Source organism: Triticum aestivum, chromosome 1A (genome assembly GCF_018294505.1).
Source record: "Triticum aestivum cultivar Chinese Spring chromosome 1A, IWGSC CS RefSeq v2.1, whole genome shotgun sequence".
NCBI lineage: Eukaryota > Viridiplantae > Streptophyta > Magnoliopsida > Poales > Poaceae > Triticum > Triticum aestivum.
The window spans coordinates 405070365-405082742 of NC_057794.1; positions in this window are offsets into that span (position 1 = coordinate 405070365).

Consider the following 12378-nt stretch of genomic DNA (forward strand, 5'->3'; position numbering starts at 1 on the left):
AAAATAATGATGAAGTTCTAAAAGTGATTGATGTGACTCCTATTGAATCTTTATTTTCCAATGTAAATCTTGATAAAGATGGGACTGAAGATGAGTCAACTTTAGTTAGAAGGCGTCCCAATGATTCAGAATTCTTAGATCTTGATGCAAAAATTGATAAAAGTGGGATTGAAGAGGTCAAAACTTTAGATAGCAATGAACCCACTATTTTGGATTTCAAGGATTTTAATTATGATAATTGCTCTTTGATAGATTATATTTCCTTGTTGCAATCCATGTTGAATTCTCCTCATGCTTATAATCAAAACAAAGCTTTTACTAAACACATCATTGATGCTATGATGCAATCTTATGAGGAAAAGCTTAATTTGGAAGTTTCTATTCCTAGAAAACTTTATGATGAGTGGGAACCTACTATTAAGATTAAAATTAAAGATTATAAATGCTATGCTTTGTGTGATTTGGGTTCTAGTGTTTCCACGATACCGAAAACTTTATGTGACGTGTTAGGTTTCCGTGAATTTGATGATTGTTTCTTAAATTTGCATCTTGCGGATTTCACTATTAAGAAACCTATGAGAAGTTTTAAAGTTTTGGTTAAGGATTTGATGGACTATGAAATAAGGAGTGGCAAGAGCCTAAGCTTGGGGATGCCCAAGGCACCCCAAGGTAATATTCAAGGATGTCAAAAAGCCTAAGCTTGGGGATGCCCCGAGAAGGTATCCCCTCTTTCGTCTTCGTCTATCGGTAACTTTACTTGAGGCTATATTTTTATTCACCACATGTTATGTGTTTTGCTTGGAGCGTATTGTATGATTTGAGTCTTTGCCTTTTAGTTTGCCACAATGATCCTTGATGTACACAGCTTTTAGAGAGACACGCATGAATCGTGATTTATTAGAATGCTCTATGTGCTTCACTTATATCTTTTGAGCTAGGCAAAATTTGCTCTAGTGCTTCACTTATATATTTTTAAAGCACGGCGGTGGTTTTATTTTATAGAAATTGATGAACTCTCATACTTCACTGATATTATTTTGAGAGTCTCTAAACAACATGGTAATTTTCTTTGGTTATAAAATTAGTCCTAATATGATAGGCATCCAAGAGGGATATAATAAAAACTTTCATATAAAGTGCATTGAATACTATGAGAAGTTTGATTCCTTATTATTGTTTTGAGATATGAAGATGGTGATATTAGAGTCTTGCTAGTGAGTAGTTGTGAATTCTAGAAATACTTGTGTTAAGGTATGTAAGTCCCGTAGCATGCACGTATGGTGAACCGTTATGTAACAAAGTTGGAGCATGAGATTTTTTTGATTGTCTTCCTTATGAGTGGCGGTCGGGGATGAGCGATGGTCTTTTCCTACCAATCTACCCCCCTGGGAGCATGCATGTAGTACTTTGTTTCGATGACTAATAGATCTTTGCAATAAATATGTGAGTTCTTTATGACTATGGATGGCAATGGGTCGGGTTGAACAATATCGAATCCACTTCCATATCCATGGAAGACAGTCTCTGCCCGCCCATGAAAAAAAAATTGTGTCCATGTCCAAACCCGATGGATATCCATATCCGTTGGATATCCATGGGGTCCTCTCAAGAGATATACATAAGACACAACACAACGTGCACATAAGATGTTGCACCCATGCATCAATGCACATGTGAAAAGGCAAAGACGGAGGGGTCGAGGGGATACTTAGTTATGTTGTCATAGGCCAGTGGTGCTGGCTGTTGAAGTGCTCCAACATGGAGATAGCGGCTGATAGTGTCTACCATCTCTCGGGATGCAGGAGGAGTAAGAAGAGGAGACCGGGCTGATACTTAATGATGAGTCATTTAACAACGACATAAAAGATCTGAAGGGGGCTGAAGTAATATTAAGGCGGGGATTGAATGTCAACTAACAAAAGTTACGACGGAGATTGTGCAATTTGCTTTGAATGTTTTAGATTATAATGGGTGAAATTACAGTGGGACATGTGACTATGGGGTAGGGATAGCAAAATATCGCCATTAAGTCATACTATTGGGTCTGGCTTGGATATATCCATGGGTACAAGATTATGTCCATGCCCTATCCATGAGTAATCGGGTCAGGTTTGGGAACCGCCCATGGGCGCAAAAGCATATCCAAACCCTGTCCATACGGGTCGGATATCCATGGGTATCAATGTTCAGGGGTAAAATTGCCATCCTTATTTATGACTAATGTTGAGTCCATGGATTATACGCACTCTCACCTTTCCGCGATTGCTAGCCTCTCTAGTACCGCGCAACTTTCACCGGTACCATAAACGCACCATATACCTTCCTCAAAACAGCCACCATACCTACCTATTATAGCATTTCCATAGTCATTCCGAGATATGTTGCCATGCAACTTTCCACCATTCCGTTTATTATGACACACTCCATCATTGTCATATTTCTTTGCATGATCATGTAGTTGACATCGTATTTGTGGCAAAGCCACCGTTCATCATTTTTTATACATGTCGCTCTCGATTTTTCATTACACATCCCGGTACACCGCCGGAGGCATTCACATAGAGTCATATTTTGTTCTAAGTACCGAGTTGTAATTCTTGACTTGTAAGTAAATAAAAGTGTGATGATATTCATTATTAGAGCATTGTCCCATGTGAGGAAAGGATGATGGAGACTATGATTCCCCCACAAGTCAGGATGAGACTCCAGACGAAAAAAGAGGCCAAAAAATGAGAGAAGGCCTAAATAAAAAAAGAGAAAAAAGAGAACGGACAATGTTATTATCCTTTTTGCCACACTTGTGCTTCAAAGTAGCACCATGATCTTCATGATAGAGAGTCTCCTATGACATCACTTTCATATACTAGTGGGAATCTTTCATTATAGAACTTGGCCTGTATATTCCAATGATGAGCTTCCTCAAATTGCCCTAGGTCTTACTGAGTAAGCAAGTTGGATGCACACCCACTTATTTTTATTTTTGAGCTCTCATAAACTTAGAGCATCTCCAGCCGCGCCCCCAATAGGCCCCATGCTTTTTTTGTCACCGGTGGCCGAAAATCGGCCCAGTCGCGCCCCCAGGAGCCTGATTTTCGCCGGTTTTGGCCGAAACTGGCGGCGACAGACCCAGGCCGAACCCGGCGCATTGGGGGACGCCCAAGGGTGCCGGGGTAAGCGATTTTGGCGTGAACGGGGATTTGCCCGCCTCGTCAACGAGATGCCGCTTCGTCGTCCTCATCGCCTCGGTTCCCGCGAGAATCAATGCGAAGGCTGGCCAAGGTTGCCGCGTCGGTCAGCCTCCATTGAAGCCTCACAGGCGGCACAGTGAAGGCGCCACCAACGCACGTCCCACCTGCTCCCGCCACGTGTCGCCTGGCATGCAGGCTCTCGCCGCCCGGCCGCGGCTATAAAAGCCGATCCCTCGCTGGTGAACACCACACCTGCCACACTTCACCTCACATCGCCACACAAAGTAGCACACTCCCTCCTTCTCGCCGACGAGCTAATGGTTGAGAGGTTCCCAAGCGATGGCACGGCGGCGAACGGTTTCGGACGCCGCCATCTCCAAGAGCCAGAGGCGCGCCTCCTGTACGAGGCCGAGTATCCGGCGCCCCCGGACATGCGTGTGTCCGGGGTGTGGAGGCTGAGCGCCGGTGGCATCCCGATGCCACCTGTGCCTGAAGGGTGGCACGGCGGGCTGAGATCGCCCGCATCCTCTCGTTCCTGACGGAGGAGCAGCGGAACGAGCCGAGGTACGCCGCCGACAGTGAAACACTGTGGACGATGTACTTCAAGCGCCGCCGCCAAGAGTAGATCGCCTCCGCCAACGACATCATCCCCCGGGGCCGCCTCAACACCGACGGGCGGCGCGAGTGGTGGGGTGTGCCAGGCCACACCCTCGAGGCCATCCTCGACCACATCGAGACCGGCAACGTGCCGCGCCTCGAGTACCCGTCGCGGTCGTCCTTCTCTCACTGCCATGGCAGTTCCTGGACACCGCGACGAATGGAGCCGGGGACGTCCTCGTCCTTGACCTCCGGCTTGCTCTCCTCCGGCCCGCCGGCGCTCCGCCCCGTCAAGCCAGAGCCGGAGGAGACGCCGCTCCGACGCCGCACTCGCAGTGGCGCCCTCGTCATCAACGAGGGTGCCCGCCCCTCCCCGTGCCCCCTCCGCCTGGTCCGGCTGAAGCCTGAGCCGGGCCTGCTCCCCGTGAAGCCGGAGCACGCCGACATGGTGGCCCCGACAACGAGGCCGCCCTAAAATGGGCGAATGAGGACTACGTCCGCGAGAAGGTGCGCCGCCAGCGACGGGCATACGCGGAGCTCCAGGCCCGGCGCCGCAGGCGCGAGGAGGCCGGCGTCATCGTCCTCGACAGTGACGAGGAGGACGAGGTAGGGCCATCCAGCGCCCCACCTTGCGTCGGCGACCCTGGCCAAGGGTCCAGCAGGGATGGTGGCGGCTCCGGCAGGGCACGCGAAGACGACGACACCCTTTTCTACAGGCTTCTCGCCATGTAGATGGAGTGCGGTGACCGCGGTGCAGCAGGATCATAACCCACAAGTATAGGGGATCGCAATAGTTTTCGAGGGTAGAGTATTCAACCCAAATTTATTGATTCGACACAAGGGGAGCCAAAGAATATTCTCAACTATTAGCAGTTGAGTTTTCAATTCAACCACACCTGAAAGACTTATATCTGTAGCAAAGTATTTAGTAGCAAAGTAGTATGGAAGTAACGGTAACGGTGGCAAAAGTATCAGTAGCAGTTTTTGTAGCAATCGTAACAGTGGCAACGGAAAAGTAACTAAGCAAAGATCAATATGTCAAAAGCTCGTAGCCCCGAACGGACTCCAGATCAGCCCTCCCAAGTAAGATTAGGGCTTGGCGGCGGCTTCGTATCGTAAAACATGATGAATCCTTCTCTCTGGTTTTTCCTCCCCGAAAGTGAATATATGGAGTTGGGATTGAGGTCGGTGGAGTCTCAGCGGGTCCACGAGGCTGGGGGCGCTCCCGGGGGGGGGGGGGGGGTGCCCTGCACCCTCGTGGACTGGGTGTGGGCCCCCTGATGCTGATTCTTTCACCAATATTTTTCATTAATGCCAAAACATGTCTCTGTGGATTTTCAGGTCATCCCGAGAACTTTTATTTCTGCACAAAAATAACACCATGACAGTTCTGCTGAAAACAGCGTCAGTCCGGGTTAGTTCCATTCAAATCCTGCAAGTTAGAGTCCAAAACAAGGGCAAAAGTGTTTGAAAAAGTAGATACATTGGAGACGTATCAACTCCCCAAGCTTAAACCTTTGCTTGTCCTTAAGCAATTCAGTTGACAAACTGAAAGTGATAAAGAAAAACTTTTACAAACTCTGTTTGATCTTGTTGTTGCAAATATGTAAAGCCAACATTCAAGTTTTCAGAAAAGAATATGAACTAACCATATTCGCAATAACATTTAGGTCTCATATTTACTCATATCAATGGCATAATCAACTAGCGAGCAACAATAATAAATCTCGGATGACAACACTTTCTCAAAACAATCATAACATGATATAACAAGATGGTATCTCGCTAGCCCTTTCTGAGACCGCAAAACATAAATGCAGAGCACCCCTGAAGATCAAGGACTGACTAGACATTGTAATTTATGGTAAAAGAGATCCAGTCACAGTCATACTCAATGTAAATTTATAGCAATGCATGCGAATGACAGTGGTGCTCTCCAACGGGTGCTTTTTAATAAGAGAATGATGACTCAACATAAAAGTAAATAGATAGGCCCTTCGCAGAGGGAAGCAGGGATTTGCAGAGGTGCCAGTGCTCAAGTTTCGAAACAAAGATAAATAATATTTTGAGTGGCATACTTTCATTGTCAACATAACAACCAAGAGATCTCGATATCTTCCATGCTACACACATTATAGGCGGTTCCCAAACAGAATGGTAAAGTTTATACTCCTCCACCACCAACAAACATCAATCTATGGCTTGTCCGAAACATTGGGTGCCATCCAACTAAAAACAATTCTGGGGGAGTTTTGTGTGCAATTATTTTGATTTGATTTGAGCATGGGACTGGGCATCCCAGTTACCGTCCATTTTCTCGTGAATGATGAGCGGAGTCCACTCATCGTGAGAATAACCCACCTAGCATGGAAGATATAGACAACCCTAGTTGATACATGAGCTATTCGAGCATACAAAACAAAATTTCATTTGAAGGTTTAGGGTTTGACACATACAGATTTACTTGGAATGACAGGTAAATACCGCATATAGGAAGGTATGGTGGACTCATATGGAATAACTTTGGGGTTTATGGAAATTGATGCACAAGCAGTATTCCCGCTTAGTACAAGTGAAGGCTAGAAAGAGACTGGGAAGCGACCAACTAGAGAGCGACAACAGTCAACATGCATTAAGATTAATCAACAATGAGTGCAAGCATGAGTAGGATATAAATCACCATGAACATAAATATCGTGGAGGCTATGTTGATTTTGTTTCAACTACATGCATGAACATGTGCCATGTCAATCCACTCGAATCGTTCAAAGGAGGTTACCACCCTATCATACCACATCACAACTATTTTAATAGCATGTTGGCACGCAAGGTAAACCATTATAAACTCCTAGAAAATTAAGCATGGCATGAGCAACTATAATCTCTAATTGTCATTGCAAACATGTTTCATTCATAATAGGCGGAATTAAGAACGGTGAACTAATCATATTTATAAAAACAAGATAGGTCGAGTTCATACCAGCTTCTCTCATCTCAATAAGTCCATCATATAACGTCATTATTGCCTTTCACTCGCACGACCGAACGGTGTGGATAATAATAATAGTCCACGTGCATTGGACTAAGCTGGAATCTGCAAGCATTTAATACAAGGGAGAAGACAAGGTAATATGTGCTCTTGGTTAAATCAACAATAGTTCATATGAGAGCCACTCAACATTTTCATCATGGTCTTCTCCTCTCGACCCCCAAAGAAAAGAAATAAAACTATTTACACAGGAAAGCTCCCAACAAGCAAAAGAAGAACAAGAAATCTTTTTGGGTTTTCTTTCAATTATTACTACTACAGGCACGGAAAGTAAACTAGCTAAAAGCTATAACTATTTTTTTGTTTTTTCTTAAGGTTTTTTCAAACACACAAGAAGAAGGCTTAGAAAAGAAAATAAACTAGCATGGATAGTACAATGAAAAAGTATGAGCACCGACAACTGGCATGAGTGTGTGAACATGAATGTAATATCGGCGAGAAATACGTACTCCCCCAAGCTTAGCCTTTTGGCCTAAGTTGGTCTATGGCCACTGCTAGCCTGGCAGATATCCAAAGTCGTAGCTAGGGTTGTACTGTCATGCAGCAGCTACTGCCTGAAGAGCTATAGCTTGGTGGCGAGCTGCCTCCATCCTCCTCTCGTACTCGTTCGCCTCCTCCCTGGTTATAACATATCTCATTTTTGCCTGAAAGTTAAAGAAAGTAGGAACATGGAGGGCAACATGGATAGTGCGCTGTCTGTCAAAGATTACTCGGTACTGGAGGAACTGTTCATTCCTCTCAAGAAACTGATGGCGAACCATAGCACTATAATCTAGATAAGCAGGAGGTAACTCCATATCACTTCCATGTATGGGTACACCAAGATAATTAGCTACACGAGTTGCATAAATTCCACCAAACAAATCTCCACTTATACCGTTAAGATGCAACCTTCGTGCCACAATGCCCCCCAAGTTATATTGTTTATCGCCTAATACCGCACTCTTGAGGACACAAAGATCTGGAATGCACATGTGACAAGCCTCATCTTTACCGTTAATGCATCTACCTATAAAGAGAGCAAAATAATGTATGGAAGGGAAATGAATGCTCCCTATGGTAGCTTGTGTGATTTCTCTAGTTTCCCCCATAGTGATACTAGCAAGAAAGTCTTTATATTCAGATTTGCGAGGTTCACTAACATTGCCCCACTGCGGGAGTTTACAAGCAGTATTAAAATCTTCTAAGTCCATGGTATATGATTTATCATAAAGATCAAATAAAACGGTGTGAGAATTGTGCGAGGATGTAAATTTAAACCTCCTCACAAAGGAATCAGTTAGGTAGTGGTACTGTAGGCACTTATCTGACACGATGTCCTCAAGATCAGCATTACGCACATACGCGTCAAATTCATACTTGATGCCTATCTGGACCATAAACTCCTCTGACGGCCATTCACAAGGCCGCACTTGAGCTTCCCTCGGTGGTTCATCGTCTGGCTCACGTATCGCGAGCCTTGGTCCTTGCTTCCTTGAGGAACCACCTTGGTACATTTTCCTATGCATTTTTCTTTCTTTGAAAAATTTCTGAAATTTTAGTGACTCAAAATAAAAGTGAACCAAACTCAACAAGATTGATAGCAAGTACTCCCACAGGTGCCTAGAGGCTATATCATGCATTAAAACTACTTTGGACCATATAAATTTGACATGCAAGCTCAAGAACAGGGTCACTTTAGTAGCAAAAATTTGCAATAAATAAAGCACTAGAACAAAAACTAATTGGACCATTGGAGGAGTCACATACCGAAGAACAATCTCCCCAAACAGTTTTGTGAATGGAGCTTTGAGCAAAGAGATCAAAAATGGTAGCAAGATGAGCTAGCACACGGGTTTGAGTTATGGGAGGATTTTTTCTGGAGGAAGACGAAGTGAGTGGGTGCTGGAATAAGTGGAAGGGGTCCACGTGGGGTCCACGAGGCAGGGGGCCGCCCCAGGGGGCGCCCTGTACCCTCGTGGCCAAATGATGCCCCCCCTGGTGTGTTCTCAGTGCCAGAAATTCTTAAATATTCTACAAAAAATCATATTTCATTTTCAGTACATTTGGAGAACTTTTATTTTCGGAGTATTTTTATTGCAAGGATAATTCAGAAAACAGACAGAAAATACTATTTTGATTTATTTAATCTAAATAACAGAAAGTAAAAGGAGGGTACAGAGAGTTGTGCTTTCTAAATTCATCCATCTTGTGCTCATCAAAAGGAATCCACTAACAAGGTTGATCAAGTCTTGTTAACAAACTCTTTCCGAATAACATGAAACCGGAGAATTTTCGAATAACACTAGGTTACCTCAACGGGGATATGCATGTCCCCAACAATTAGAATATCATATTTCATCTTGACAGTAGGAAGAGGGAATTCAAAACCTCCAATAGTAATCGTTGAAATTTTTCCAATAGAATTGATACTGTGGACTTGAGGTTGTTTCCTCAGAAAGTGTACCGTATGCTCATTACCATTAACATGAAAGGTGGCATTGCCTTTGTTGCAATCAATAACAGCCCCTACAGTATTCAAAAAGGGTCTACCAAGGATAATCGACATACTATCGTCCTCGGGAATATCAAGAATAACAAAGTCCGTTAATATAGTAACATTTGCAACCACAACAGGCACGTCCTCACAGATACCGACAGGTATAGCAGTTGATTTATCGGCCATTTGCAAAGATATTTTAGTAGGTGTCAACTTATTCAAATGAATTCTATGACATAAAGAGAGAGGCATAACACTAACACCGGCTCCAAGATCACATAAAGCAGTTTTAACATAGTTTCTTTTCATTGAGCATGGTATAGTTGGTACTCCGGGATCTCCTAGTTTCTTTGGTATTCCACCTTTAAAAGTATAATTGGCAAGCATGGTGGAAATCTCAGCTTTCGGTATCTTTCTTTTATTTGTAACAATATCTTTCATATACTTAGCATAAGGGTTCATTTTAAGCATATCAGTCAAACGCATACACAAAAAGATAGGGCTAATCATTTCAGCAAAGCGCTCAAAATCCTCATCATCCTTTTTTCTTGGATGGTTTAGGAGGATAAGGCATTGGTTTCTGAACCCATAGTTCTCTTTATTTATCGTGCTTCCTAGCAACGAAGTCTCTCTTATCATAACGTTGATTCTTTGATTGTGGGTTATCAAGATCAACAGCAAGTTCAATCTCTACATCATTGTTATTGCTAGGCTGAGCATCAACATGAACATCATCATTATCACTAGGTTCATGTCCATTACCAGATTGTGTTTCAGCATCAGAAATAGAAATGTCATTGGGATTCTCAGGTGTGTCAACAACATGTTCACTAGAAGCATGCAAAGTCCTATCATTCTTCTTTTTCTTCTTCTTAGAAGGACTAGGTGCATCAACATTAGTTCTTTGAGAATCTTGCTCAACTCTCTTAGGGTGGCCTTCAGGATACAAAGGTTTCTGAGTCATTTTACCCCCTCTAGTCATAACTCTAAAAGCATTATCATTTTTCTTATTAGTTAATTCATTGAGCAAATTATCTTGAGCTTTAAGCACTTGTTCTACCTGAGTGGTAACCGTAGAAGCATGTTTACTAATAAGTTTAAGGTCACCTTTAACTCTAGCATATAATCACTCAAGTGTTCAACCATATAAGCATTATGTTTCAATTGTCTACCAACATAAGCATTGAAGTTTTCTTGTTTAACAATAAAATTATGAAACTCATCCAAGCATTGGCTAGTAGACTTATTACGAGGAATATCACCTTCATCAAATCTATAGAGAGAATTTACCTTTACTACATGTGTTGGGTTATTAAGACCATGTATTTCTTCAATAGGTGGTAAATTCTTAACATCTTTAGCTTTGATACTATTTTCTTTCATAGATTTCTTTGCCTCTTGCATATGTTTAGGACTGAGAAAGAGAATACCCATTTTCTTCGGAGTTGGCTTAGGAGTTGGTTCAGGAAGTGTCCAATCATTATGAAAGGATCGATATGGTTGACTAGAGGGGGGGGGGTGAATAGGCAACTACCAATTTTTAACTTTTCTTTACCAAATTAAACTTTGCATCAAAGTAGGTTGTCTAGATGTGCAACTAGGTGAGCAACCTATATGATGCAATAACAACAAGCATACAAGCAAGCAAGAGAAGTAACACTAAAGAGCTTGCACAAGTAAAGGTAAGAGATAACCAAGAGTGGATCCGGTGAAGACGAGGATGTGTTACCGAAGTTCCTTCCTTTTGAGGGGAAGTACGTCTCCGTTAGAGCAGTGTGGAGGCACAATGCTCCCCAAGAAGCCACTAGGGCCACCGTATTCTCCTCACGCCCTCACACAATGCGAGATGCCGTGATTCCACTATTGGTGCCCTTGAAGGCGGCAACCGAACCTTTACAAAAAAGGTTGGGGCAATCTCCACAACTTAATCAGAGGCTCCCAACACAACCACGAAGCTTCACCACAATGGACTATGGATCCGTGGTGACCTCAACCGTCTAGGGTGCTCAAACACCCAAGAGTAACAAGATCCGCTAGGGATGAGTGGGGGAATCGAAAATCCCTTGGTGGAAGTGTAGATCGGGCCCTTCTCAACCACTCCCGAGCAAATCAACAAGTTTGATTGGCTAGAGAGATAAATCGGGCGAAAATGGAGCTTGGAGCATTTAATGGAGCTTGAGCATTAATGGAGCTTGAGGGGGAAGAGGTAGGTCAAAGGAGAAGAAGGGGACCCCCTTTTATAGTGGGGGAAACAATCCAACCGTTGCCCCACCAACCAGCCCCGCACAGGGCGGTAGTACTGCTAACGGGGGCGGTACTACCGCTGAGCCATCGGTACTGCCGCTCCAGCGAGCGGTACTGCCGCGCAGAGAAGAGCAGCAGGGGTCTGGACCCAGCGCGGTACTACCATGGTGGTAAGGGCGGTACTACCGCTCCGAAACGGTACTACCGTCCTTACAACCACAACTAGTGCCACAAAACCCGACACGAGAACAAGACCCCTCGAGTCGAGGCGGTAGGAGCCAGATAGCCTAGCGGTAGTACAGCTACGGGGTCACAGGCAGTACTACCGCTAGGGAGCGGTACTACCGCTTGTGACCCTTCGGCGGTACTACCATTGGAAGTGCGGTACTACCGCTGGGACACAGAAGAGAGAGAGAGAGAGAAGATCTCTCCATCGAGGCTGAGGTCGAGGCGGTGGTGCCAGGCAGGCCAGCGGTAGTACTGCTGTGGAGTCACGGGCGGTACTACCGCTGCGGAGCGGTACTGCCGCTTGTGACTCCTCAACGGTACTACCGCTGGGTTGCGCGGTACTACCGCTGGAACCCAGACATGACATAGAAGAGAGAAGAGATCTCTCCAATGAAGTGGAAGAGCTCGAAGGGTGAGAAGCTGACATGTACGTGTTGATTCCACCCATGCAATACCCCAGCGGACCCCCTCTTGATAGTACGGTGCCCTCTACGCAACTAGTCCACCAAAAGAGAAACGAAAGAGCTACACCGTCTTGAATGACACTCCGAAGGGAAGAAAACGTCTCGTGCCAAGGATGAATCTGTGAACTA